The sequence below is a fragment of the Pseudophryne corroboree genome, chromosome 4, assembly GCF_028390025.1.
Source record: "Pseudophryne corroboree isolate aPseCor3 chromosome 4, aPseCor3.hap2, whole genome shotgun sequence".
Taxonomy (NCBI): domain Eukaryota; kingdom Metazoa; phylum Chordata; class Amphibia; order Anura; family Myobatrachidae; genus Pseudophryne; species Pseudophryne corroboree.
Genome location: NC_086447.1, coordinates 113,236,855 through 113,264,452, shown reverse-complemented (window position 1 = coordinate 113,264,452; position 27,598 = coordinate 113,236,855). Strand labels below are relative to the sequence as shown.

Genomic DNA, 27,598 nt, shown 5'->3' with positions numbered 1-27,598 from the left:
CCCCCCCCCCCTTTACAGCTTACTTGTCAGAGGGGCTAGCACACGCTCTCTTTCCGGATTCCAGCGGCCAGGATTCTGACCCTATTTGGGGTGCAAGTGTCGGCATTCAGAGTAGGGTCAGGATCCCGGTGTCGGTATTTCGACTGCCGGGATCTTGAACGGATCACTTCTATATAGTTGGAGTTTATTCTCAGCGAATAGGGCACACTAGGGGGTCTATTTACTAAGCCTTGGATGGAGATAAAGTCGCTGGAGATAAAGCACCAGCCAATCAGCTCCTAACTGCCATGTCACAGGCTGGGTTTGAAAAATGACAGGAGCTGATTGGCTGGTACTTTATCTCCATCCAAGGCTTAGTAAACAGACCCCTAGGTCCTCTGTGTATTCCCACCACTGTATCCCAGTTAGTGGATTTAAACAGTTGGGAGCAAATTGCTTTTCAAAACGCCACCGATACATAAACTAAAAAAATCCCTTAAAATGTGACATTAGAAGAACAGTAACAACTGTATATGAACACTGGATTGGTTAAACTCTTTCTCCGCGAAACGCGTTTCATCAACAGTTTTAGTAATTAGTAATTTTTGCAACTTTTCTCATATTTAACGGACTTAATGAGTTGGCGGGAAAAACATGTGATGAGAAGATGAACATCTGTAACCAGGATCTGACAGCATTACAAATAACATGTGCTGCATCACTGAAATCACTTGGCAAATAGCACAATCACTTAAATCAGGAGTTTCCTGGAATTTCAACCAATGCATCGGATACCTCTGCTGAAAAACACAATCTCGGGAATCCGCCTAAAACAAAACGCTTGTTGCAGACCCTGCAAGAGACCCAGGAAAGAAAACCCATCAATGTAAATGAGGAACTTTCTCCCTCTCCACCAATTGTGTATGAGACATACATACCATGAATCAAGCTTGCTTTACTCTAAACCTTTATTAACTCCTCAACTTTTGCTACCTGCAGCACCTGTACGCAAAGCATATGACAATGTAACTTCATATTTCTGAAGAAAACATGGAAAACACAGGTGACAACAATAAAGCCTTGCCAACAGTACCAGGCTTTCCCGAAAGCCAGCATCTGAGGTATATGAAAGGAGACTGGTGTTCTAATTGCTGGTCTTACTATCACCTGTACTGTCCATATAATTAAAAAGAAAGCGCTTATTAAAAAGCATCACAGCTTGGAAAGTAATACACTCCAACAGAAATACACTGTAACAAGTCAGGCAGATCACTCTGTTAAAATGGTTCTGCACAGAAAGGAACAACTTTACAATATATATATATATATATATATATATATATATATATATATATATATATATATATATATATATATATTATTTATTTATTTTACATAATATTTCGATAAATATTTGCCTGTTGCTTGTACATTTTAGGGAGCTGGTACAGAGTAATGCTGGGCATACATTGTCAGAACCCATCAGTGTGCCACACAATTTCTGGGTTCCTCCCCTGTGACGGAACGGGAATGCTGGGTGGTTGGCAGCAAAAGCGCACACATCGCCAGACTCTCTCTCTTCAGTGCCATACAGAGCCACAGTGAAAAAGTGCCCTCCCAACCTTTCCCCAGTGCAGGACACAGCGGCCTGCAGGTGCAACAGTCACCCATCTGTCTGCTAATGTATAACTTGCCCCACCTGGAGTGCAGCACGGGTTTTCTAAGGTGTAAATTGCTCCTTTTTCTGCTTTGATCCCAACACCGCATTAGCCCCATAAAAACTACTGCACAACAGAATGCAAACCTCAAACAGACGGTCTCATTTCACTTTGGTTACACAAATGCAGGAAGTGTTTTCACATGTGGTCAACCACAGTAGATTGGATTCACAGCTTTTATATGGCTTTTGTACTTAACCCAGTACTTTCTTATAGAAGGGTATAAACAGGATTTGCTTTGTGTGAAATGTGAAGTTTAAAATAAGATTTACTCACCGGTAAATCTATTTCTCGTAGTCCGTAGTGGATGCTGGGAACTCCGTAAGGACCATGTGGAATAGACGGGCTCCGCAGGAGACTGGGCACTCTAAAAGAAAGATTAGGTACTATCTGGTGTGCACTGGCTCCTCCCTCTATGCCCCTCCTCCAGACCTCAGTTAGGATACTGTGCCCGAAAGAGCTGACACAATAAGGAAGGATTTTGAATCCCGGGTAAGACTCATACCAGCCACACCGTATAACTCGTGATACTATACCCAGTTAACAGTATGAAATATAACTGAGCCTCTCAACAGATGGCTCAACAATAACCCTTTAGTTAGGCAATAACTAACTATATACAATTATTGCAGACAATCCGCACTTGGGATGGGCGCCCAGCATCCACTACGGACTACGAGAAATAGATTTACCGGTGAGTAAAATCTTATTTTCTCTGACGTCCTAGTGGATGCTGGGAACTCCGAAAGGACCATGGGGATTATACCAAAGCTCCCAAACGGGCGGGAGAGTGCGGATGACTCTGCAGCACCGAATGAGAGAACTCAAGGTCCTCCTCAGCCAGGGTATCAAATTTGTAGAATTTAGCAAACGTGTTTGCCCCTGACCAAGTTGCAGCTCGGCAAGTTGTAAAGCCGAGACCCCTCGGGCAGCCGCCCAAGATGAGCCCACTTTCCTCGTGGAATGGGCTGTTACTGATTTAGGATGCGGCAATCCAGCAGCAGAATGCTCCAGCTGAATTGTGCTACAAATTCAGCGAGCAATAGTCTGCTTAGAAGCAGGAGCACCTATTTTGTTGGGTGCCTACAGGATAAAAAAAAACTAGTCAGTTTTCCTGACTCCAGCCGTCCTGGAAATATAAATTTTTAAGGCCCTGACTACGTCCAGTAACTTGGAATCTTCCAAGTCCCTAGTAGCCGCAGGCACTACAATAGGTTGGTTCAAGTGAAAAGCGGATACCACCTTAGGGAGAAACTGGGGACGAGTCCTCAATTCTGCCCTATCCATATGGAAAATCAGATAAGGGCTTTTACATGACAAAGCCGCCAATTCTGACACACGCCTGGCCGAAGCCAAGGCCAATAACATGACCACTTTCCACGTGAGATATTTCAAATCCACAGTTTTAAGTGGCTCAAACCAATGTGATTTTAAGAAACTCAACACCACGTTGAGATCCCAAGGTGCCACAGAAGGCACAAAAAAGGGCCTGAATATGTAGCACTCCCTTTACAAATGTCTGAACTCCAGGCAGTGAAGCCAGTTCTTTCTGGAAGAAAATCGACAGAGCCGAAATCTGGACCTTAATGGAACCCAATTTTAGGCCCATAGTCACTCCTGACTGTAGGAAGTGCAGAAAACGACCCAGCTGAAATTCCTCTGTTGGGGCCTTCCTGGCCTCACACCACGCAACATATTTTCGCCAAATACGGTGATAATGGTTTGCGGTTACTTCTTTCCTGGCTTTTATCAGCGTAGGAATGACTTCCTCCGGAATGCCCTTTTGCTTTAGGATCCGGAATTCAACCGCCATGCCGTCCAACGCAGCCGCGGTAAGTCTTGGAACAGACAGGGCCCCTGCTGTAGCAGATCCTGTCTGAGCGGTAGAGGCCATGGGTCCTCTGATATTATTTCTTGAAGTTCTGGGTACCAAGCTCTTCTTGGCCCATCCGGAACCACGAGTATCGTTCTTACTCCTCGTTTTCTTATTATTCTCAGTACCTTTGGTATGAGAGGCAGAGGAGGGAATACATAAACCGACTGGTACACCCACGGTGTCACTAGACCGTCCACAGCTATTGCCTGAGGGTCCCTTGACCTGGCGCAATATCTAGTTTTTTGTTTAGGCGGGACGCCATCATGTCCACCTGTGGCCTTTCCCAACGGTTTACCAACAGTTGGAAGACTTCTGGATGAAGTCCCCACTCTCCCGGGTGTCGGTCGTGTCTGCTGAGGAAGTCTGCTTCCCAGTTGTCCACTCCCGGAATGAACACTGCTGACAGTGCTAAGACGTGATTTTCCGCCCATCGGAGAATCCTTGTGGCTTCTGCCATCGCCATCCTGCTTCTTGTGCCGCCCTGTCGGTTTACATGGGCGACTGCCGTGATGTTGTCTGATTGGATCAGTACCGGCTGGTTTTGAAGCAGAGGCCTTGCCAGACTTAGGGCATTGTAAATGGCCCTCAGTTCCAGAATATTTATGTGTAGGGACGACTCCTGACTTGACCAAAGTCCTTGGAAATTTCTTCCCTGTGTGACTGCCCCCCAGCCTCGAAGGCTGGCATCCGTGGTTACCAGGACCCAGTCCTGTATGCCGAATCAGCGGCCCTCTTGAAGATGAGCACTCTGCAGCCACCACAGTAGAGATACCCTGGTCCTTGGAGACAGGGTTATCAGCCGATGCATCTGAAGATGCGATTCCGACCACTTGTCCAAGAGGTCCCACTGAAAGGTTCTTGCATGGAACCTGCCGAATGGAATTTTGCTTCGTAAGAAGCTACCATTTTTCCCAGGACTCGTGTGCAGTGATGCACCGATACCTGTTTTGGTTTCAGGAGGTCTCTGACTAGAGATGACAGCTCCTTGGCTTTCTCCTGCGGGAGAAACACTTTTTTCTGTTCTGTGTCCAGAACCATCCCCAGGAACAGCAGGTGTGTGGTAGGAACCAGCTGTGACTTTGGAATGTATAGAATCCATCCGTGCTGATGTAGCACTTCCCGAGATAGTGCTACTCCGACCAACAACTGCTCCATGGACCTCGCCTTTATAAGGAGATCGTCCAAGTACGGGATAATTAAAAACTCCCTTTTTTCGAAGGAGTATCATCATTTCTGCCATTACCTTGGTAAAGACCCTCGGTGCCGTGGACAGTCCAAACGGCAGTGTTTGGAATTGGTAATGGCAATCCTGTACCACAAATCTGAGGTACTCCTGGTGAGGATGGTAAATGGGGACATGTAGGTAAGCATCCTTGATGTCCAGGGATACCATGTAATCCCCCTCCTCCAGGCTTGCAATAACCGCCCTGAGCGATTCCATCTTGAACTTGAATTTTTTTATGTATGTGTTCAAGGACTTCAAATTTAAAATGGGTCTCACCGAATCGGTTTCGGTACCATAAACAGTGTGGAATAGTAACCCCGTCCTTGTTGAAGTAGGGGCACCTTGAATATCACCTGCTGGGAATACAGCTTGTGAATTGCCTCTAGCACAGCCTCCCTGCCTGAGGGAGTTGTCGGCAAGGCAGATTTGAGGAAACGGCGGAGGGGAGACGCCTCGAATTCCAGCCTGTACCCCTGAGATACTACTTGAAGGATCCAGGGATCCACCTGTGAGCGAGCCCACTGATCGCTGAAATTTTTGAGGCGGCCCCCCACCGTACCTGGCTACGCCTGTGGAGCCCCCGCGTCATGCGGTGGACTGTGGAAGCGGGGGAAGAATTTTGATTCTGGGAACTGGCTGACTGGTGCAGCTTTTTCCCTCTTCCCTCGTCTCTGTGCAGAAAGGAAGCGCCTTTGACCCGCTTGCTTTTCTGAAGCCGAAAGGACTGTACCTGATAATACAGTGCTTTCTTAGGCTGTGAGGAAACCGGAGGTAAAAAAAATTTCTTCCCAGCTGTTGCTGTGGATACGAGGTCCCAGAGACCATCCCCAAACAATTCCTCACCCTTATAAGGCTCTATGTGCCTTTTAAAGTCAGCATCACCTGTCCAGTGTCGGGTCTCTAATACCCTCCTGACAGAATGGACATTGCATTAATTCTGGATGCCAGCCGGCAAAATATCCCTCTGTGCATCCCTCATATATAAGACGACGTCTTATGTTCGCAAAATAGTATCCCTGTTTGACAGGGTTACAGACCACGCTGCAGCAGCACTATCTGCAGGTCTCAGTCTAGTACCTGAGTGTGTAAATACAGACCTCAGGATAGCCTCCCGCTTTTTACCAGCAGGTACCTTCAAAGTGGCCGTATCCTAAGACGGCAGTGCCACCTTTTTTGACAAACGTGTGAGCGCCTTATCCACCCTAGGGGATATCTCCCAGCGTAACTTATCCTCTGGCGGGAAAAGGTACGCCATCAGTAACTTTTTAGAAATTATCAGTTTCTTATCGGGGGAACCCACGCTTTTTCACACTTCATTCACTCATTGGATGGGGGAACAAAACACTGCCTGCTTTTTCTCCCCAAACATAAAACCCTTTTTTTAGTGGTACTTGGGTTAATGTCAGAAATGTGTAACACATTTTTTATTGACGGGATCATGTAACGCATGTTCCTAGTGGATTGTGTATATGTCTCAACCTCGTCGACACTGGAGTCAGACTCCGTGTCGACATCTGTGTCTGCCATCTGAGGGAGCGGGCGTTTTTGAGCCCCTGATGGCCTTTGAGACGCCTGGGCAGGCGCGGGCTGAGAATCCGGCTGTCCCATAGCTGTTACGTCATCCAGCCTTTTATGTAAGGAGTTGACACTGTCGGTTAATACCTTCCACCTATCCATCCACTCTGGTGTCGGCCCACAGGGGGCGACATCCCATTTATCGGCATCTGCTCCGCCTCAACATAAACCTCATCAAACATGTCGACACAGCCGTACCGACACACCGCACACACACAGGGAATGCTCTGACTGAGGACGGGACCCCACACAGCCCTTTGGGGAGACAGAGAGAGAGTATGCCAGCACACACCAGAGCGCTATATAATGTAGGGATAAACACTATCACTGAGTGAATTTTCCCCAATAGCTGCTTGTATAAACAATATTGCGCCTAAATTTAGTGCCCCCACTCTCTTTTTAACCCTTTGAGCCTGAAAACTACAGGGGAGAGTCTGGGGAGCTGTCTTCCAGTTACACTGTGAAGAGAAAATGGCGCCAGTGTGCCGAGGGAGATAGCTCCGCCCCTTTTTCGCGGACTTTTCTCCCGCTTTTTTATGGATTCTGGCAGGGGTAATTATCACATATATAGCCTCTGGGGCTATATATTGTGATTATTTTGCCAGCCAAGGTGTTTTTATTGCTGCTCAGGGCGCCCCCCCCCAGCGCCCTGCACCCTCAGTGACCGGAGTGTGAAGTGTGTATGAGGAGCAATGGCGCACAGCTGCAGTGCTGTGCGCTACCTTGGTGAAGACTGAAGTCTTCTGCCGCCGATTTTCCGGACCATCTTCATGCTTCTGGCTCTGTAAAGGGGACGGCGGCGCGGCTCCGGGAACGAACACCAAGGACGGGTCCTGCGGTCGATCCCTCTGGAGCTAATGGTGTCCAGTAGCCTAAGAAGCCCAAGCTAGCTGCAAGCAGGTAGGTTCGCTTCTTCTCCCCTTAGTCCCTCGTTGCAGTGAGCCTGTTGCCAGCAGGTCTCACTGTAAAAAAAAAACCTAACATATACTTTCTTTCTAGGAGCTCAGGAGAGCCCCTAGTGTGCATCCAGCTCGGCCGGGCACAGAAATCTAACTGAGGTCTGGAGGAGGGGCATAGAGGGAGGAGCCAGTGCACCCCAGATAGTACCTAATCTTTCTTTTAGAGTGCCCAGTCTCCTGCGGAGCCCGTCTATTCCTCATGGTCCTTACGGAGTTCCCAGCATCCACTAGGACGTCAGAGAAAATGTAATTTAGAGGCGCAGAATGTGTCAGAGATGCATCATAAGGTCCACAAGGTACACTGGGGCAGATGTATTAACCTGGAGATGGCATAAGGTAGTGATAAACCAGTGATAAATGCAAGGTGATAACGCACGAGCCAATCACCTCCTAACTGTTAATTTACGTATTGGAGCTGATTGGCTGGTACGTTATCACCTTGCACATATCACTGGTTTATCACTTCCTTATGCCTTCTCCAGGTTAATACATCTGCCCCATTGATAAAATGCAGATATAAGGAAAGCAGAAGTTCAATGTTGCGAAGATTCAATTACCAGGAATTTGCAGGAACGATGTGCATCATTTTGCCACATATGGTACCCTCTAAGGCGCTGCCTCATTAGGGATTTCTGTATACACCTCTATGGGAGCAAATAGAAACCAGCGATGTAGGGCGTCATTGGGATGTGCCATTCCGTAATGTAATAAATGCACATCGCATTTAATTGAATCAACCCTATAATGGCTAAAGAAGACAGGATGAACGCGGCAGTTGTGGTACTGGTAATATCACTTTTCATGCCAACAAGACCAGACCCACCAACCTGCACCCAGCATGAAGTTGACGAAATTACACTCTCTAACGTTTACACTCAGACAAATTATACATGAAACATACTGTGCCCCCCATGCAGACATTCTGTCCTTATGTGTAGTACCAGCCGCCACTTATTCCGGTGGTGAGAACACTTGCACTATTACAAATTATCAGATTATATATCTCATTGAAAATAAACCAGCAAATTGGCACCAATCCCAGAGAAAAACAAATCATTATTCCCGCACTGACAATAATATTGTAAACCTTAATCTCCTGATTAGATTTTATTATTCATGTAGGTGAATCAAGGTAGCAAGAGAAGCACTAAAAAAACAAAACACACATCCCATTGATACTTCTGAATAATTACAACAAACCCAGACAGTTAATCGCAAAATTGTGTAGGAGTACGTTATACAAGCTCAGATTATGTTCTAGCACCAGAAACAAAAAGCACTTCACAATAATGAGATTAGATATTGAGAGAGAGAGAGAGAGAGAGAGAGAGAGAGAGAGAGAGAGAGAGAGAGAGAGAGAGAGAGAGAGAGAGAGAGAGAGAGAGAGAGATTGATTTATGGTAGCCTTGCTATTGTTAAATCTCTTTCTGCGAGGTGCACTGGATTCCACAGGGAATAGTATCAGGGTGTAGAGTTGGATCTTGATCCGAGGCACCAGCAGGCTATATCTTTGACTGTTCCCAGGATGCACTGCACCGCCTCCTCTATAGCCTCGCCTCCAGGCACTGGAGCTCAGTTTTGTTAACCAGTCCAATGCAGTAGCAGGTAAGAGACGGTAGATGTTAGTCACATAGAACCACATTCTCACGACAGGACAAGGGACTGCTGCGATCACTTCAGCCTGTCCGGTCCCGGAATTGGCGTCAGACACCCGCCCTGCAAATGCTTGGACACACCTGCATTTTTCCAACCACTCCCTGAAAACGGTCAGTTGACACCCATAAACGCCCTCTTCCTGTCAATCTTTTTGCGATCGGCTGTGCGAATGGATTCTTCGTTAAATCCATCACCCAGCACCGATCCGCTTTGTACCCGTACAATGCGCCTGCACATTGCGGTGCATACACAGTTTTGCCGAGTTTTGACCGGATCGCAGCGCTGCAAAAAATAGTTAGAACGCGATCAGGTCGGAATAACCCCCCTTCATGCTTGAACTTCCGTATTACCCTGGGTAGGAGTGACACTGGAGGGAGCACGTATGGCAGCTGAAAGTTCCATGGAATTCCAGTGCGTCCATGAACGCTGCTGGAAGATCCCTTGTTCTTGCTCCGAAGACCGGAACCTTGTGATTGTGTCGAGATGCCATCAGGTCTACATCTGGTAGGCCCCACTTGTCTACTAGGAGTTGAAAGACTTCTTGATGAAGACTCCACTCTCCGGCGTACATGTCCTGACGACTGAGGAAGTCCGCTTCCCAGTTGAAGACTTCCGGAATGAACACTACCGATATGGCTGGCAGATGGCGTTCCGCCCATTGGAGGATTTTTGACACTTCCATTATTGCCATTTGGCTTCGAGTACCGCCTTGATGATTTATGTACGCCACTGTGGTGGCGTTGTCTGATTGTATTTGAACAGACCTGTTCTGTACCAGAGGCAGGGCCAGTGTCAACGCATTGAACACTGCCCGCAATTCCAGAATGTTTATCGGGAGGAGAGATTCCTCCCTGGTCCACCGTCCCTGGAGAGAGTGTTGCTCCAACCCCGCAAACTGGCGTCTGTTGTTAGGAGGACCCTGTTGGAGATCCAGTAGGGATGGCACCTGCTCAACTGTTGGTCCTGTAGCCACCAGCTCAGTGACCGACGTACCACCGGAGTCAAGGAGATCATTTGCGACCTGATCCGATGAGGTAGGCTGTCCCATTTGGAAAGGATTAACCTCTGCAGAGGGCAGGAGTGTAATTGAGCGTACTCTACCATGTCAAAAGCAGACACCGTGAGGCCTAGTACTTGCATCGCCGAGTGTATCGACACACTCTGGCGAGAGAGGAAGCATCTGATCTTGTCCTGAAGTTTCAGGACCTTCTCGGGAGACAGAAACAGTCTTTGGCTGTGTGTGTCCGGCAGCACCCCCAGGTGCTCCATGCTCCAAGCAGGGACCAGCGAGGACTTCTTCCAATTGATGAGCCACCTGTGGGCTTGTAGGAATTGGACCGACATATCCAGTTGACTGGAGGAGGACATCTTGGGAGTTCACGAGAATCAGTAAGTCGTCCAGATACTGCAGGATCCTGATAACCTGACGACAGAGGAAAGCCGTCATCACAGCCATGACCTTGGTAAAAATCCGAGGTGCCGTGGCCAGTCCAAATGGCAGAGTCTGGAATTGAAAAATGAAGGTTGCCAATAGCAAACCGCAGATATTGCTGATGCGAAATGGCAATAGGTATGTACAGGTAAGCATCCTGTATGTCCAGGGATACCATATAGTCCTCGGGTTCCATAACCAGCACAATAGAGCGCAGGGTTTCCATACGGAATTTTGACACTCTCACAAACTTGTTCAATGATTTGAGGTTGAGGATAGGCCAGAAAGACCCATTTGGTTTCGGAAGTAGAAACAGGGTCAAATAGTATTCCCTGCCTCTCAAAGACAGAGGAACCAGCACTACCACTACTGTTTCCAGGAGAGATTGTACAACCAAGTGTAGAGCTTACACTTTCAACGGATCCAAGGGGATAACTGTTGAACAGAACTGGCGAGGTGGACGTCTCTTGAAAAAGACTGCGTACCTGTGAGAGAAAATTTCCTGCACCCAGGCGTCTGAAGTGGTCTTTAACCAGGCCTGGGCGAACCGCAGAGTCCCACTCTGGGGTTCCCCAGGGGGAGGCCCGCCCCATCATGCAGCAGGCTTGTCTTGTTTGGAAGCAGGCTGAGGGGCCGCCCAGGACTGTTTAGTTTTGGGTTTTGGAAGTACGATACGGTCTCGGGTACACCTGACCTTTTGCTTTACTTGGAAGTCGAAAGGAACGAGAAGTTGTACTCTTAGCCTTCTGGGTAGAAGGATTAGTACTTGGCGACGGCCAAGACTGCGTTTCTCCCAAGTCTGTCACAATCTTGTTCAGATCCTCCCAAAATAGTATGTCTCCCTTGAATAAAAGCACCTCCAAGGTTTGTTTGTTTTTTTGTTTTTTTAGAGTCCAGGTCCACTTTTCAGGACCTCAACCACAGAATCCGGCAAGCTAGGATAGACGTCACAGATGCCTTGGCCGCCATGACCCCTGAATCAGAGGACGCCTCCTGAATATAGTGAGAGGCTGTTGTAATTTACGACAGATATTGTCTGGCAGTATCAGAAAAATTTAGAGGTAGCTCATCCTCAATTGCCTGAACCCATGCTTCAATAGCTTTTGCAGCCAAAGAGGCTGCCATAGTGGGTCTATGCACAGCATCGGTAAGTGACTTCAGGCATCCATCCACACACTTATCTGTCGGTTCCTTCAGTGAGGTGACAGTGGTGACAGGCAGAGTACAAGATACCAGTACACAGGCAACATGAGAGTCCACCTCCTCCCTGTCACGCAGCCATGCGATCCAGGAGAGCTGCAGCGGTGGTGTGCCTAGAAACCGGTACGTCTTCGCTGCAAGTACCCGGGAACCAGGCCGCGGGAGTATGCAGCGCCGCTGAGGGAGGTGATGGAGCTGCAACAGAGCATGTCAGAATGAAAAGTGCTGCGGCCCATGAAGTCTTCATAAAAAGTCCTTTTCAGGGCTGCCTAGCGCAGCCCCCCTCTTACAAACTGAGCTCCAGTGCCTGGAGGCGGGGCTGAAGAGGTGGGGGTGCAGTGCATCCTGGGAACAGTCAAAGCTTTAGCCTGTTGGTGCCTTGGATCAAAATCCAACTCTACACTCCGATGTTATTCCCTGTGGAATACCAGTGTACCCCGCTGCAGAAATTTAGATTATAATATAAATCACACCAGGGTCCGTAATCTTGGAACCTATTACATAATCCTCAATGTATTTTGGGGGCGAATCAATGTAAGTTTTTTAGCACAATTGTCCAGAGCAGATAGAGGGGCAGATGTATTAACCTGGAGAAGGTATAAGGAAGTGATAAACCAGTGATAAATGCAAGGTGATAAAGGCAACAGCCAATCAGATCCTAACTGTTAATTTACATATTGGAGCCGATTGGCTGGTGCCTTCATCACCTTTCACATATCACCACCTTATGTCTTCTCCAGGTTAATACATCTACAACAGAGTGCCTAATTCAGACCTGATCGCTAGCAAGCAATTTTTGCACTGCTGTGATCAGATAGTCACCACCTACAGGGGGAGTGTATTTTAGCTGTGCAAGTGTGTGAACACATGTGTAGCAGAGCTGTACAACTGATTTTGTGCAGTCTCTGCACAACTCAGGACTTACTCAGCCGCTGCGATCACATCAGCCTGTCCAGGACTGGAAATGACGTCAGGAACCCTCCCTGCAAACACTTGGACACCCACAAACGCCCTCTTCCTGTCAATCTCCTTGCGATTGCTCATGTGAATGGATCCTTCGTACAAACCCATCGCTGAGTGGCGATCCGCTTTGTACCCATGTGACGCGCCTGCGCATTGCGGTGCATACGCATGCGGTTTGGACCTGATCGCCCGCTGTGCGAGAACGCACAGCAGCAATCAGGTCTGAATTACCCCCAAAGGTTCTAACATGGACCACAGCCATTAGTATTATCGTTTATATAGCGCCACCAATAGGGAAATTCCACACAGAGGCTGCTTGTCATTCACATCAGTCCCTGCGCCACTGAAGCTTACAATCAAAGTGAGGGATCTTATCCTAAATTCCATACGACACCCTCATACACACTTGGTTACATTAACGTACCAGTATGTTTCTGGGGTGTACCCAAAGGAAACCCATGCAACCATAAGATATTATGAGAGGAGAGATAAAGAACCAATCAGCTGTCTATTACAGGCAGTGTTTGAAAAATGACAGTAACAAGCTTGTTGTTTTGTACTTTATCTCTCGCCAAGCTTTCATAAGCCGCCCCTTAGATCCTCCACCACTGGGATCATAGCTACACATTACGGGTGACTTGCTGCATCATTGTGGTGACAAAAACCACACGCATACTTCAGCTATAATGCAGATAATTGCTCTGAAATTAGGAAGAAAGGAATGAGTTCTGAAAAGGAAGGGGAAGTCTGGTCATATTTAGGATATTGATGCCTCTCTGCTAATTGGAATAATGGGGTCATGACCGATATAAAGGCCTCTTCCACTGTAAAAAAAATAATTTTAAAGATTTGGGCAATGACTATAGACTGTTTTTTTTTTTTTTTTTAAATGTCCATGTGCACTCAAGAGAGCAATATATGTTTAAACCAGGGATGGACCAATCCAATGTGTCTTAATAAAAAAAATACTGGGTTTTTTCTCTCCATATAAACCTTAATTAATCCAATAAGAATTGCTATTTATTTTATAAATGCTGCCAAGTAAAGCCCCCAAACCAACCCAAAATAACTGCACAATATTTGTTGAAGTCCATAGTACTGGACCCGTGGTAGGTGGGCAGATATTTTTTTGACCAAAAATTATGCTAAAGAACCTCAATGTTACTCTTTGCTAAATTGCAGGTTATTAGAATAGTTCCGATTGACTGTGTTCTTAGTGTTTAGTGTGCACCTGCATTTTCTCTTTTTTATGTGTGGCACTACAAGTCTCAGCATGAAAGTATCTCTTATGGGCGGGAGCGATACAATGGTTTTGGGTGATCATGCACGTATCGCAGATTTCTGCTCACACCCTCCAGATGTGTGAACAGAAAGTAGGGCTTTGGTGCTGGTGGTGACTGCAGGGCATATCGCAACTGTAGCTCGCCAGGCGCTTAGCACAATAAAGCCGCTTAACGGGGCTAATGCCATGCATTACGGCGCCAGAGTGCAGCCTTCACCACCATCTTGGAGTTGGTTGCACAAACAATTGAATTAATTACCGGCTACTTTAGATGGGAGCTAATTCCCTCAAATAACTGAATCACCGCCATAGAGAATATTATTAATTTATATTTGCATAGCGCTGTGATAAGACACATTTTCAGGGGAAAAAGGCACTAAAAGACACCCAACGATAGTAAACTCACTCACAACTAGAAGGGCTGTTTAACGTGACTCGAGGGGAGAATACACATCTGTGCGTATTATCTGGAAGTGACATCAGGGAAACGAGCAATTAAGGAAAAACCAGACGCTTGACACTTGGCGCGTGCAGTCTGCTCAAGTCCAAAATGACTATGGGGGGTCATTCCGAGTTGATCGCTCGCTAGCTACTTTTTTCAGCCGTGCAAACGCAGTGTCGCCGCCCACTGGGGAGTGTATATTTGCTGTGCAAGGGTGCGATCGCATGTGCAGCCGAGCGGTACAAAAATAGTTTGTGCAGTTTCTGAGTACCTCAGAACTTACTCGGCCCTTGCGATCACTTCAGCCTGTCAGGTCCCGGAATTGACATCAGACACCCGCCCTGCAAATACTTGGACACGCCTGCGTTTTTCCAAACACTCCCAGAAAACGGTCAGTTGCCACCCAAACGCCCTCTTCCTGCCAATCTCCTTGCGATCAGCTGTGCGAATGGATTCTTCATTAAATCCATCGCACAGCAACGATCTGCTTTGTACCCGTACGACCCACCTGCGCATTGCGGTGCATGCGTAGTAGTGACCTGATCGCTGCGCTTTGAAAAACAGCAGGGTGCGATCGGGTCGGAATGACCCCCCTATATGTTTAGAAATATACATTTTTCTGGAGAGATAAACTTCTAGGGACAGCTTAAGCACTTTTTCAGAAGACATCCACGCGAGTGAAGCCGTGGGCAAACACTAGTGAACAAATAAACTACCAAGAGACGGGGACCAACCATATGCACCTTATCTTCTGTAGTTTGGGAGACCAAAGTGAAATCACACAAGTAAACCATATGACCGCCTGGTCAATGACAGATAAAAAGAGACAAATGATAACACAGCACTGGCCGATCCATTATATTCGCTTTCTTCCTTTGTCAGGATTCAATACTACCTCAATAACAGGTCTCTTCTAAGACAAAAGAACTGAATCCGCCGATAGCCAGCGTGTAATGTGAGCTTCATCACTGTGAAAAAGAATAGAATAAAACTAGAAGGGGTAATGAGGTCAGCAACCTCCTGTCCGGATACGGTTACTGTGGGATGCTCTAGTGTTTCACGCAACCAAGAGTCCCTGAAATGTTGTGTAAAATAAAGTAGAGTTAGTAATAATGAAGAGTAGCTCAGTGGCTGAGGTCATCAGCTGGCATGTGGGTGAGCAAAGAACTATACGAAAAGCATAGATGGGCGTACTGCACGGGGTAACCCTAATCTATCTATTCTAGAGGCTTCTGACTTTCACCTCGTCTCCAAGCTGCCTGCAGATCTGGTTCGTCTCCGATTCATGCACTCGTTGAGGCTCATTCAGGTGCGGTTGTTCTTGCTGCTGCCGTTCTCTTTTGCCGTATGCAATTGTGATTAAATGCTGTGGGCAGAAGCTAGCCTGAGCATAAGCCACTGCAGTCTCATCATTTCCGTGCGACAGTGTACAACTGCTGATACATCGCTACCATCGTGGCAAATCGGGACATGTCGCAGAGTCTGAGTGCCTCTGTAGACACGCAGGCTGAGCTGCTCCCCAGTTATGCCGAGGGCTCTCCAGCAGCAAGTAAGATCGCACTGCTAATTTATGCACGCCAACAAAACAGCGTCTGAACAGCCATGACACACCTGCATTTTCCCAACCACTCCCCGTTACTCCCCCAAAAGCTGCTTTCCTGTCACTCACTTTGCGACTTATTCCTCAGAGCAACCGCCATCGCAATTCACTCGCTGCACGTGCGCACTGCAGCTCAGACGCATGCATAGTAAGAAAACATTGAGTGATATGCGTACAATAGCCGCTTTGCGGCCGCACCTGAATGAGCCTCATTGACTATAGACTACTTACTGGTCTTTCTCCAAACAGGCTTTCACCCATACAATCTATTTTTTAATCTAGAGACTATTCTTCCTCACAAAATGTTCTGCTGCTGCTCTGCTGATCCTTACAACAGTTGCCTTATTTTACCTAATCCAATATACAATATTTCTGCTTACAGTACATATAAGACTTTTTCCCAGTTCAACCCCTCCATTCTGCCCAATATCTGTGTCTCTCAACAACACTCTTGACCTTTTTGGGCTGCACCCACTCTGTGCCCTCGCTTGCACAACAAGGCTTTCTACTAGTTTCCAAACCTTGAAAACTCAGCTCTTCAGGTAAGCTTATGAAAATCCAGAACCACTTACATAACTTCAATAAGATATTCTACTAAACGGGTTGGGTACAAAGTCCCGGCAGCGGGATCCTGACACATCAACACATCCCGGGGGCCAGGTCACCACAGCCCTAGATTTTGCTGCTTGGTGACCAGGTTAAGTAGGGAATGAGGAAGCAGAGCCTCATCAGCCCCAGTGGAGATTTACGGGCGTGCCTGTACAGCGGCAGCCATTTCATTCACAGGAGGGTACGTCCCAGCCTGTGCTATCTGATGTCTCCAAACTTTGGCTGCATCGAGCTCTCCGGTAAGTGGGTCTATGCGTGGCAGAGGTTTGCAGATTCGGAGGGTGTAGTGATGTGGCCACAGGGGGGACTGATTGTTTGCCCTAGGGTTGGCTGCAGAGGGGTGGTTGCCTGGGGGTAGCCCTTAGTTGTGTGGCTTTGGGGATCAGTGGCCCTGGTGGGGTGGTTAGCTGATCATTAATGTGGCCGTGGTAGGGTTGTTGTTTGCACGGGAGGAAGCTGTACAGCAATGTCGCTGTGAGAAGCTGGGCTGCTTGGGGGGGGGGGGGGGGGGGGACACGACTGCTCAGTTATGTTGGGTGGGGTGGTCGTGGTAGTCTTCTACACTTCTATCCTGGCTCCTAGATTTTAGAAAAATTTGTCAAGCCCTGTGGTATTTTTACCCTAGCTCTACCCTAATCCGTAACCTCCCACCTCCTGCAGCCTAACCTCCTATCTCACAAACTAACCCTAGCAGCCCCGCCCCACCACGGCATTACCCTAGCCGCCACCACCTTCATAGCCAAACCCCGGTACTTATCTCCGGAATGTGTTGGAAATCCGCCCACTGGGATCCGGCTGCTGGTATTTTGATCGCTTCACCTACTAAACCTCTACACAGTTCACACAAAACTTACACATGTTCCTTTTCTATGCTTGCACATCCTGCTGGCTCCATGCATAGATCATATAGCCCACCAAGAACCCCTGCAATTTGGCTAAGCCAATTTCAAACGTGAAGCACTTACCTTTATTTATCAAACTCCTAGTTCCCTATAAACTGTTGCTTGCAAGCGAGGTCCTCTTACTTCTTTCTCTATCTCTCACCACATAGTCTTGTCTTGTTCCCAATTGTAAAGCACAATGGAATATGTTGGCACTACATAAAGTGGGATACGGTCGTTAGGTCGACAGTCATTAGGTCAACAACTGAAGGTCGACATGGTCAATAGGTCGACATGTACTAGGTCAACAGGTTGACATGAGTTTTTTACATTTTTTTTTCTTCATTTTTTGGACTTTCATACTTGACGATCCACGCGGACTACAACTGGGAACGGTAACCTGTGACGAGCGCAGCGAGGGGACACTGTGCACTAAATGGGGTTCCCTGTCACTTTACAAAGAAAACTACACCAAATAAAAGTCTAAAAACCTATGTCGACCTAGTACATGTCGGCCTAATAACCCATACCCACAATGTTTATAAACAGCTATCCCACAGGGCCCCTCATGTAAGAGCATATGTTGACATGATTTTAACAGGAAATTCAAGAATTGACATCTAAGATTCTGGTGTACATTTATCAAACCTTCTAAAGAGGACAAATGAAGTGAGAACTGTAGCAACCAAATAGAACCTAGCCATCATTCTAAAGAATGTGCTAAATGAAGCATAGCTGGAATGTGATTGGTTGCTATGTGTAACATCTCCTTTGCTCCACTTTAGATGGTTTGATAAATCTTCTCCTATATTACTGCATGTATAGACATTCTATTGTTTTTATTTCAGATATACAATATTCCAGTAAACTCAAGGGTCGCTATTTATATACAAATATATGTATGCCAACACGCAATTCAGGCGACGACAGAATGGGTGATAGATCCATGGAACAGTCTGTTGTAGTGGGACTTACTATAGTAAAACATCTGGAGATTACATTAAGGGCAAACAAAGTGATATTGTTGAGACTTATACCCCTTTCAGATCTCCAATGCCGTCGGTTGCCATACACAGCGGGGGTCGGAGCCGGCAGCGGCGGCGCTGGGAAATGAGCTCATCTCCGCGCCGCCTCTCCCTATGTAGTAAACGGGTCCCGGGTTGCATCGACCCGGGAATCCGTTTACGCTGCCAGTGACCCGGTATTCAAATCGGGAATAACCCTTCTTATTACCCGGGTTGAATTACCGAGTCAGGCGACCCGGGAATTCTCCAAGGACCCTTAGGGCTATAACACACACTCCGGTTTTTCCCGGATGGCAAAAAGCCGGACAAACTTTGTCCGGCTTTATGCCATCCGGGAGAAACCGGCAGAGTCTCTCACACAGGACGGCTTTGAGCCGTGTGTGATGCTGTGCGCATGCGCAGCATTAGACACGGCTTGGGAAAAAACCGTTGTGTGTGAAAGCTCCCCTTCACACACACGGTTCACTGACTGCAAAGACGGCCCGGCAGCCGGACCTTCCAGTGGATAGTTCCGGCTGCAACCCGGCAGCCGAGCCGGGACCGTGCCGTGTGTAAGGACACATTGCGCTCAATGTGTCTTTGCATCACGGCAGCGGTTAAAAGCCGGCCGGGTTTTTGCCGGGCGGCGCCAGCCGTCTCGTGTGTTTTAGCCCTTACACATCGCACACTGACCCGTGTCGACCGGGCAATATGCCGTGCCGATACCGGGTTATTTTTGCCATGTGAAAGGTTTATGAGGGACCTTTTCATTATCACTATGAGAAGGAAGATGGGTCTAATTTGATGCCTCCGCACTGTGGCCCTCATTCAGATGTGGTTGGAGGGACTATCGCTGATGCCTACAAAGAAGCAGCAGCGATAGCTCTAATAAGGTAATGCAGCAGGAACCTGTTACGCCATCGGACAGCTGACATACCTAGAGGCCGCGAAATCTCCGTCCTCCGAGTGCGATCCTGGCCTTGTCCCTCCCCTACAACGGAAAGCCTCCATTTAGCGAAACTGAGAAATCACTAAAGCAAAGAGATAAAGTGGCGAGAGATAAAGTACCAACCAATCAGCTTCTCTCATTTTACAGGCTGTGTTTTAAAAATGACAGAAGTGGATTAGATGGTACTTTCTCTCTCTCCAAGCTTTGATAAATCTCCTCCGCGTTTGGATGAATAAACTCAGGTGAATTAAAAAAGAAAAAAAAAAACCGATCCATACACAGCAACATAATAAACCAGATGGAATCAAAGGAATACACAAGAGACTCAGCGCTTTTCCTACACGATGCACTCTGTATAGTTATATTTAGTTTGTTTTATATTTTAAAAAAGTTCTATATTTCAAACACAGGTCTTGTTTAACAGCTGCCAGAGATCCACTTGTTGCGCAAGCGGATTTATAGTCTCCGCATGGCCAAATACAGCAGCGGTGGACACATTTTTCTAGCGAGCCAAGCAGATTCTGGTGCAGCTATAGACAGGAGGATATAATATACACAATATAACTGGAGTCATGAGGTTGTGGACTCTGGTAGTATCTCTGCAAAAATGACGTACATCGTATAACTAATAAAAGCACATTTGACATCACGGAACGTATTTTAAAACAAACAAACTACTCCAAGCTCATTACCTGTGAAAACAGTCTCTGACTCATCTTAATATAGTAACTGTTGCTTTACCTATGTATGGTTTACAACATCATCAGTGTTCATCTAAACAAACTGTTAAAGAGGCACAAATAATGATTTATTCAAAACAAAGAGGACCTAGAGTCCTTTAAAACAGATTGCAAAATTTTATAAGAAGTTTTGTCACTCCATATAAATTAATCCATCCTGATCTGTGAGTAAAAGGTGCAACAAGGCCTCTACTTAATGATAAAATAAATATTAGGCGGGATATACTAAGCATTGCATTCGCGATATATCCCGCCAATTATCGTGTACATACCTACATTAATTACGCCAGTGCGTACTTGGCAGTGCAATTAAAATCACAAAGGGCTGCTCTCCTGATAAGAGCGGTCTTGTGTGATAGAAGGACTTCCAGGTTTAGCACCCAGGAGTGTGCAGCCGAACGAACCAGCTGCGGTTGAGAGTATGTGGGAAGAGGGGTTGCTGGGAGGTATCCGGGGGGGGGTCTGGTATCGAAAAGTACCAATATTGGGTAACGCCACATAAAGATGCTGTTACCCACTGGGCCACGCTCCGGAACTTATCGCATACCTGAACTTAGTACATATGGGAAAAGTGGTCAACTTCCGGAGAAAAACAGCTGTTTCGGATTTTTGCCCGGATTTTTTCTTCTGTACATCCCACCCACAAGGGTCAGGCAACTTCTACCCAGTATCACTCCACTCACGGCTGATAATGACAACACAAAAAGTTGGACCGCAGTATCATACTATTAATATCCACAGTTATTTACATAGAGCACACATATTCCACAGCGCTTTATAGAGTTTCAGTCCCTGCCCCAGTGGAGCTTACAATCTATATTCCCTATCACAAGCACTCCTCTTCACTAAGAATAATATTTCATACTTTTGGACTGTGAGGGGAAACCAGAGTCACATGAAGGAAGCCCACGCAAACACGGGAAGGACATACAAACTCCTCACAGATGGGTTCAGTTCCCACTAAGGACCTAACACTCCAGAGCTGTAAGGCAGCAATAATAACTACTTTGCCACTGCTCTGCCCCCTAGGTGGCCCCAAAGTTTAGAGTCTGGAATGTTTTTGCCCAGCGAGCCAGGATCTTTCAGGCACAGTTTGCAATCAAACTTTTGACAAGTGGAACAAAAGAGAAAAGAACTTCAGCTACAGAGCAGATCCAATTGATTATTCAGTAGGAGAGACATGATCCACAGATGCAGACAGCTGACATAATGCCTTCCTATTATGACATGCATAGAAGCATTATAATGGATGGGGGGGGGGATTAGCACATTTGTGTATCACACTATTTTTGAAACAACAAGTATTCCACTGCAGACGTGGGCACCAGTTTTCAAATTAAGAAATGATTATGTGCCTAAGATTCAAATCCCCATTGGGAGCCCTTATCACTCTGAAATGAAGTGTAATTCAACTAATAAAATGCAGCATTTGTGCATTACTGTCAGATCATCCCATCACATCATGCAATTAAACGTTTGAGTCATCTACAGACACAAAAGGGATAACACTACAAGCTTTACTTTAATAAAGTTATGAGCACAAAACCCACGCATCTATTGACTAGCCCGCAAATGAAAGAGAAGTGCACCCCATATAACCCTACACACAAAGGACGCTATAGACACTCAGAAATGCAAAACAGTGAATGGACAGGGAGTGTCACCAGCCTCCCACCATCTGCCGTCACTACCCAGAGCACATAAAGTGACAGAACCAGAAATCATCCCCAGTGCATCAGACATGTAAATGCAAAAGAAAAAAATACAAGTTACATTAAGCGACATTGCTACAATTGTATGGGCATTCTCTGAGACACACGTGATTTGCAAAATATAATCGTTGCTAATCTAATCCGTAACTCGATTAGATTGTGCAGGTGACATTTGTAACTTCCTTATTCTGCATTTTTGTTTCCTTGAGACCAATGGTGATTAATAGCAATAACCCTAACACAAAAGTGACTGCAGTAGTTTCCACGTGTATACACCACTGCACGATCCATCACTTTCATACATTAACAGCTATTCAGCAAAAGGACTACCTCACAAGTTATCGCAACCTATAAAATAAAGCTATCGGGGAGCACAATTACCTCAGCTGCAAATTTGATGCAGCCTAAAAGAACAGCAAAATGCAGCGGATGTTCCATAATTACTAGATGGATCACATATGAAAAGTACAGAGAGGAGTGGGTTTGCCGAATCAGAAGGTACCTGGCAGAAATTACAGCACAACCGGTTGTTCCTTCCACAGAGAGCAAATAATCGGGGAGCACAATTACCTCAGCTGCAAATTTGATGCAGCCTAAAAGAACAGCAAAATGCAGCGGACGTACCATAATTACTAGATGGATCACATATGAAAAGTACAGAGAGGAGTGGGTTTGCCGAATCAGAAGGTACCTGGCAGAAATGACAGCACAACCGGTTGTTCCTTCCACAGAGAGCAAGCAGGGGGTGGAAATCAATGTTAGTTAGCTGGACACTTTGTACTTAAATAGGATGTTACTGTGAAATCCAAACACAGCCTAGGAGCTATAACTAAAACAATGGAAAGACCAACGCAAACATGACACCGGAGGAACAGGCCAGATGGGGAGCGCGGGGAGAGACATGAAACAGATCACATACGTATTTATCAGGTGTCTTACACATGACGGAGCTACGGATGAGGGACAGGCGAGAGGTAGAAACGTAGAATGTATGGAGAGCACGGGTCTTCAACCTGCGGCCCTCCAGCTGCTGTGGAACTACACATCACAGCATGCCCTGCCTCAGTTTTAGCATGCCTTAATAGCAAAACTGTGGCAGGGCATGCTGGGATGTGTAGTTCCACAGCAGCTGGAGGGTCACAGGTTGTAGACCCGTTATGTAGAGTATGATATGAGATTACTGATGAACAGATAAAGGGGTGGAAAGAGGATGCTCATATAAGGCAATGTTAGGAATAAGGGATGCAGCAAATTCAGGATTTGGTGCAGTATGCCGGTGAAGATCCAGGTTTGATCAGACCCTTAGGACAATTCTGGCGTCATCACCATTTTAATGAACAGGATGGCGGTATGACTTCACATTTAAAGAGGACTGGCAACATTGTATCAGCCTGACATATCGCTCTATGCTCTGAATGCAGGGACATATCTCTCTATGCTCTGAATGCAGATTACAGTTTTATGTTGCACAAATAATAACACTTAATACTTACAACAAAATTTTTTGGGTCATCCCTTAATGAGACTCATCTTGGAAAGCACCAGCATATACCATAGTGCTGTACATGAAGCATGGGGATATTGAAGACTGATGGTTTAGATATGGGTGGTGCTGTCCTAGATAAGTAGGAGGGGGGGGGGGGTACTATTCAAGATGGAAGGGGGTCTATTTTAGAGGGTCAGATAACAAGGTTTTGATCATTAACCCCTGGAATGCCCTGCACTAGGCAGCCCCTGGCTGGTGGGAAGCAGAGCCCTATATGTGGGTGGAGCAGTGGAAGCATCCATGATGCGTTGCCCCCGGCGAACTACTACACACGGTGCGCGGAAGCACACAACTTGGGAGTGGGGACAAGCGGGATGATACGGGAAAACCCGGGGAGTGACACTCGTACACACGCCGGTACTTACTGCTCAGGCACAGCTCCGTCCTTCCTGTCGTTGCCGATACTGCTACCGCCGTTGCTGTATGTGTGTGTGTGTGAGATCGGAGAGCTGCTGCACATGCGCAGTGATGGCCACCAACTCTTCCCCCACCACACACACACGCCGGACCGATAGGTGCTGTGCGCCTGCGCAGTGAGGGAGGGATGGTGGGCGGAGATGCTAGGCCCCGCGTCACGGGTTGCTAGGGAGATTCGGTGCTGCAGGAAGCAGCTGTGCTGTCACTAATCATGTTTTGCAGACATTTGAGCACCAGGAGTGATGTCAGCTCATAGACACCTGATTCCGTAATAAATCTATTTGCTTTCACATAGCTCTGCTAGAATGCCGCCAATTAAGCAGCCAGCACTGTTTACAGGGTTGATATTCCACCCGATGGCCAGAGCCAGCCATTCAGATCACAACTGTTAAAGCAAATAAACTTTTTTTTTTTTACCTAACTACATTTTAAATTCTATTATCATCGTCCTTTTGGTAGACTATTAATGCATTTTTCTTCTTTTTAAGGCTTAGAGTAAAAAGACAATATTACGTTTTTGTTTTTCTATTAAGTCGTGTAACTTTAATGCGGTTGGTTAAATTCCAGTAGTGTGTGTCACTTCTAGTGGTAAATATGCTGAAGCTTCTTAAACAGAGAATTGGTGACGTTGGACATAGCAATCAATCAGATGCTGTCTGTCATTTATCTATTGCCTTCCTACCTCTGTCTGTCTGTTTTTAACCAGTTTTGTTCTATTACTGTTGTTCTAATTGTAAAGTGCAACGAAATATGCTGCGCTATATAAGAAACTGTTAATAAATAAATAATAAATATTGCCTTTTAGAAAATTATAGACAGCATGTTATTGGTTGCTATGGGCAACATCACCAATTCTCTGTTGTAGAAGCTTTAGTAAATGTACCCCCCTAGAGTGATGGGTCCTTTTATATATATATATATATATATAAAATCAGCAGGTGGGTCCGGCTCTCCCATTAATAAGAATCAATGCGCTGGGTGCCTTCACAAAAATGATGTATAGACAGCGAACAGTGCGGCACTCCAAGAGGCTATAACAAACTAGCAGTCAAGTCCTTAGTGCAGACAACGTTTCAATGCGGTCTATTGCATTTTCGTCAGGTCAATACAATACAACAAGTGAACTCACCTAAATACCCAGGGTTAAGACAGCGGTGTCTGTCTTGTCTTCAAGGAAGATATTCTATTCTGTTTCCTTGCAATTGAAATGTACTGTTATCAACATTAATATCTGTACAAAACTTTGTTGATGGTCACTGCAGATTTATTGTGACACAATGTATTCTATTGTATTTTACTAAATAAATATGATATATTTTTTATAAAATTTCTATATTAGTGAGATATGAATTTTCATTACGAGTGAGAATTTCAGACATACCAAAGGGATCCATTAGCGCCCTGGGGAAACCTTACCATTCCTATTTACACTCTCAGTACTCCATCTAACAGGGAGTACTTCCCCTAAGGAGCAGCTGTTTATATACTAGCGCGATAAAGGGCTTATCCCCCTTTTTTTTCCATATATATATATATATATAAAATCAGCAGGTGGGTCCGGCTCTCCCATTAATAAGAATCAATGCGCTGGGTGCCTTCACAAAAATGATGTATAGACAGCGAACAGTGCGGCACTCCAAGAGGCTATAACAAACTAGCAGTCAAGTCCTTAGTGCAGACAACGTTTCAATGCGGTCTATTGCATTTTCGTCAGGTCAATACAATACAACAAGTGAACTCACCTAAATACCCAAAGTGTTCAGCGTCCTTTCCCGCACGTGTTTAAAGAGCGTATGGCAGCCCACAGGTCGGCTATTAAATCAGCCATCTGTAAGGGCTCCAGTGATCAGCCTGTCGCACGACACTTCATGTCAGCCCGACATCCACTTGCTGCCTTACGCTATCGTATGATAGACCATGTCCCTCCCCTGGTACGGGGTGGTGATAGGGGTTTGAAACTGATACAGCTTGAGGTTAGATGGATCCACCGCTTGGGGACCCTGCAACCCAGGGGCCTCAATGAGCAACTAGGTCTTAATGCCTTGCTATGATATAGCCACACTGTTGCTGCTTAATATGGCGGCTTCTGCTGGTTAGCTTCGCTAACTAATGTTTCACTTTTATTTTTTTATATCTATTTTTGCAGGTATTGTTATTGTTTTTTTATGCTTTATAAGTATCAATAAGTGACTAGATATATACCGTATGTGGATATGTGTCTGGCTTATAATTTTGCATTATATATGTGTCTCTCCAATATATGTTCAGGTCATATAGTTACTCCGTGCATGCTGTTATTGTGTATTTGAATATCTTTAATAGTACTATGAGCTGATGATGTACTTGTGCTTGTAGTTTCCTGGCTGTTAGTGTGTGCAATGCTGATGTCTTGTCAGTTATACATGTGTTGTGCATGGTATGTGCAGAGCGCTGGTGTGTATCATGTTTCCATGGTGATAGGCACTGGGTGATTGCGTCATTAGGTAGCGCCGACGGACCTGGCGGGTGCCTGAGCTCCAGACGTGCGGGAAAGGACGCTGAACACTCTGGGTATTTAGGTGAGTTCACTTGTTGTATTGTATTGACCTGACGAAAATGCAATAAACCGCATTGAAACGTTGTCTGTACTAAGGACTTCACTGCTAGTTTGTTATAGCCGCTTGGAGTGCCGCACTGTTCGCTGTCTATACATCATTTTTGTGAAGGCACCCAGCGCATTGATTCTTATTAATGGGAGAGCCGGACCCACCTGCTGCTTGTCTATGAGACTACACACCGCTCTGTGAGTGTACCCTCTGTCAAGGCTCCCCATCTATTACTGTTCGTTTATTTGTGCACTTTACTCAGAGTCTGCCTCCTTTCTACCATGATTTTATCAATGGAATGAATTGTATTTCTCTAACGTCCTAAGTGGATGCTGGGGACTCCGTAAGGACCATGGGGAATAGCGGCTCCGCAGGAGACTGGGCACATCTAAAGAAAGCTTTAGGACTATCTGGTGTGCACTGGCTCCTCCCCCTATGACCCTCCTCCAAGCCTCAGTTAGATCTTTGTGCCCGAACGAGAAGGGTGCACACTAGGGGCTCTCCTGAGCTTCTTAGTGAAAGTTTTAGTTTAGGTTTTTTATTTTCAGTGAGACCTGCTGGCAACAGGCTCACTGCATCGAGGGACTAAGGGGAGAAGAAGCGAACTCACCTGCGTGCAGAGTGGATTGGGCTTCTTAGGCTACTGGACATTAGCTCCAGAGGGACGATCACAGGCCCAGCCATGGATGGGTCCCAGAGCCGCGCCGCCGGCCCCCTTACAGAGCCAGAAGGCAGAAGACGTCCGGAAAATCGGCGGCAGAAGACGTCCTGTCTTCAACAAGGTAGCGCACAGCACTGCAGCTGTGCGCCATTGCTCCTCAGCACACTTCACACTTCGGTCACTGAGGGTGCAGGGCGCTAGGGGGGGGCGCCCTGAGCAGCAATAAAAACACCTTGGCTGGCGAAAATACATCACATATAGCCCCCAGGGCTATATGGATGAATTTTAACCCCTGCCAGAATCCATAAAAAAGCAGGAGAAAAGTCCGCGAAAAAGGGGCGGAGCCTATCTCCTCAGCACACTGGCGCCATTTTCCCTCACAGCTCCGTTGGAGGGAAGCTCCCCTGGCTCTCCCCTGCAGTCACTACACTACAGAAAGGGTTAAAAAAGAGAGGGGGGGCACTAATTACGCGCAGTATTAAAGATACAGCAGCTATAAGGGGAAAAACACTTATATAAGGTTATCCCTGTGTATATATATAGCGCTCTGGTGTGTGCTGGTAAACTCTCCCTCTGTCTCCCCAAAG

At 46.4% G+C, this 27,598-nt stretch overlaps 1 protein-coding gene across 9 annotated transcripts in view; it reads right to left on the bottom strand.

The window, feature by feature from the left end:
* Window positions 1-23,903, bottom strand: part of CYRIA (CYFIP related Rac1 interactor A) — a 192,758-nt gene extending 168,855 nt beyond the window's left edge. For 3 of the 9 annotated variants that reach the window (XM_063915367.1, XM_063915372.1, XM_063915366.1), the window contains exon 1: window positions 23,714-23,902. The gene's annotated coding sequence lies outside the window, so the exon portion shown is untranslated. Of the gene's footprint in view, window positions 1-17,481; window positions 17,613-19,338; window positions 19,393-23,295; window positions 23,397-23,713 lie in introns of those variants that run through there. The other 6 variants (XM_063915374.1, XM_063915368.1, XM_063915369.1 and 3 more) reach the window with 5 other exon arrangements.
* Between the last annotated feature and the right edge of the window lie 3,695 nt (window positions 23,904-27,598).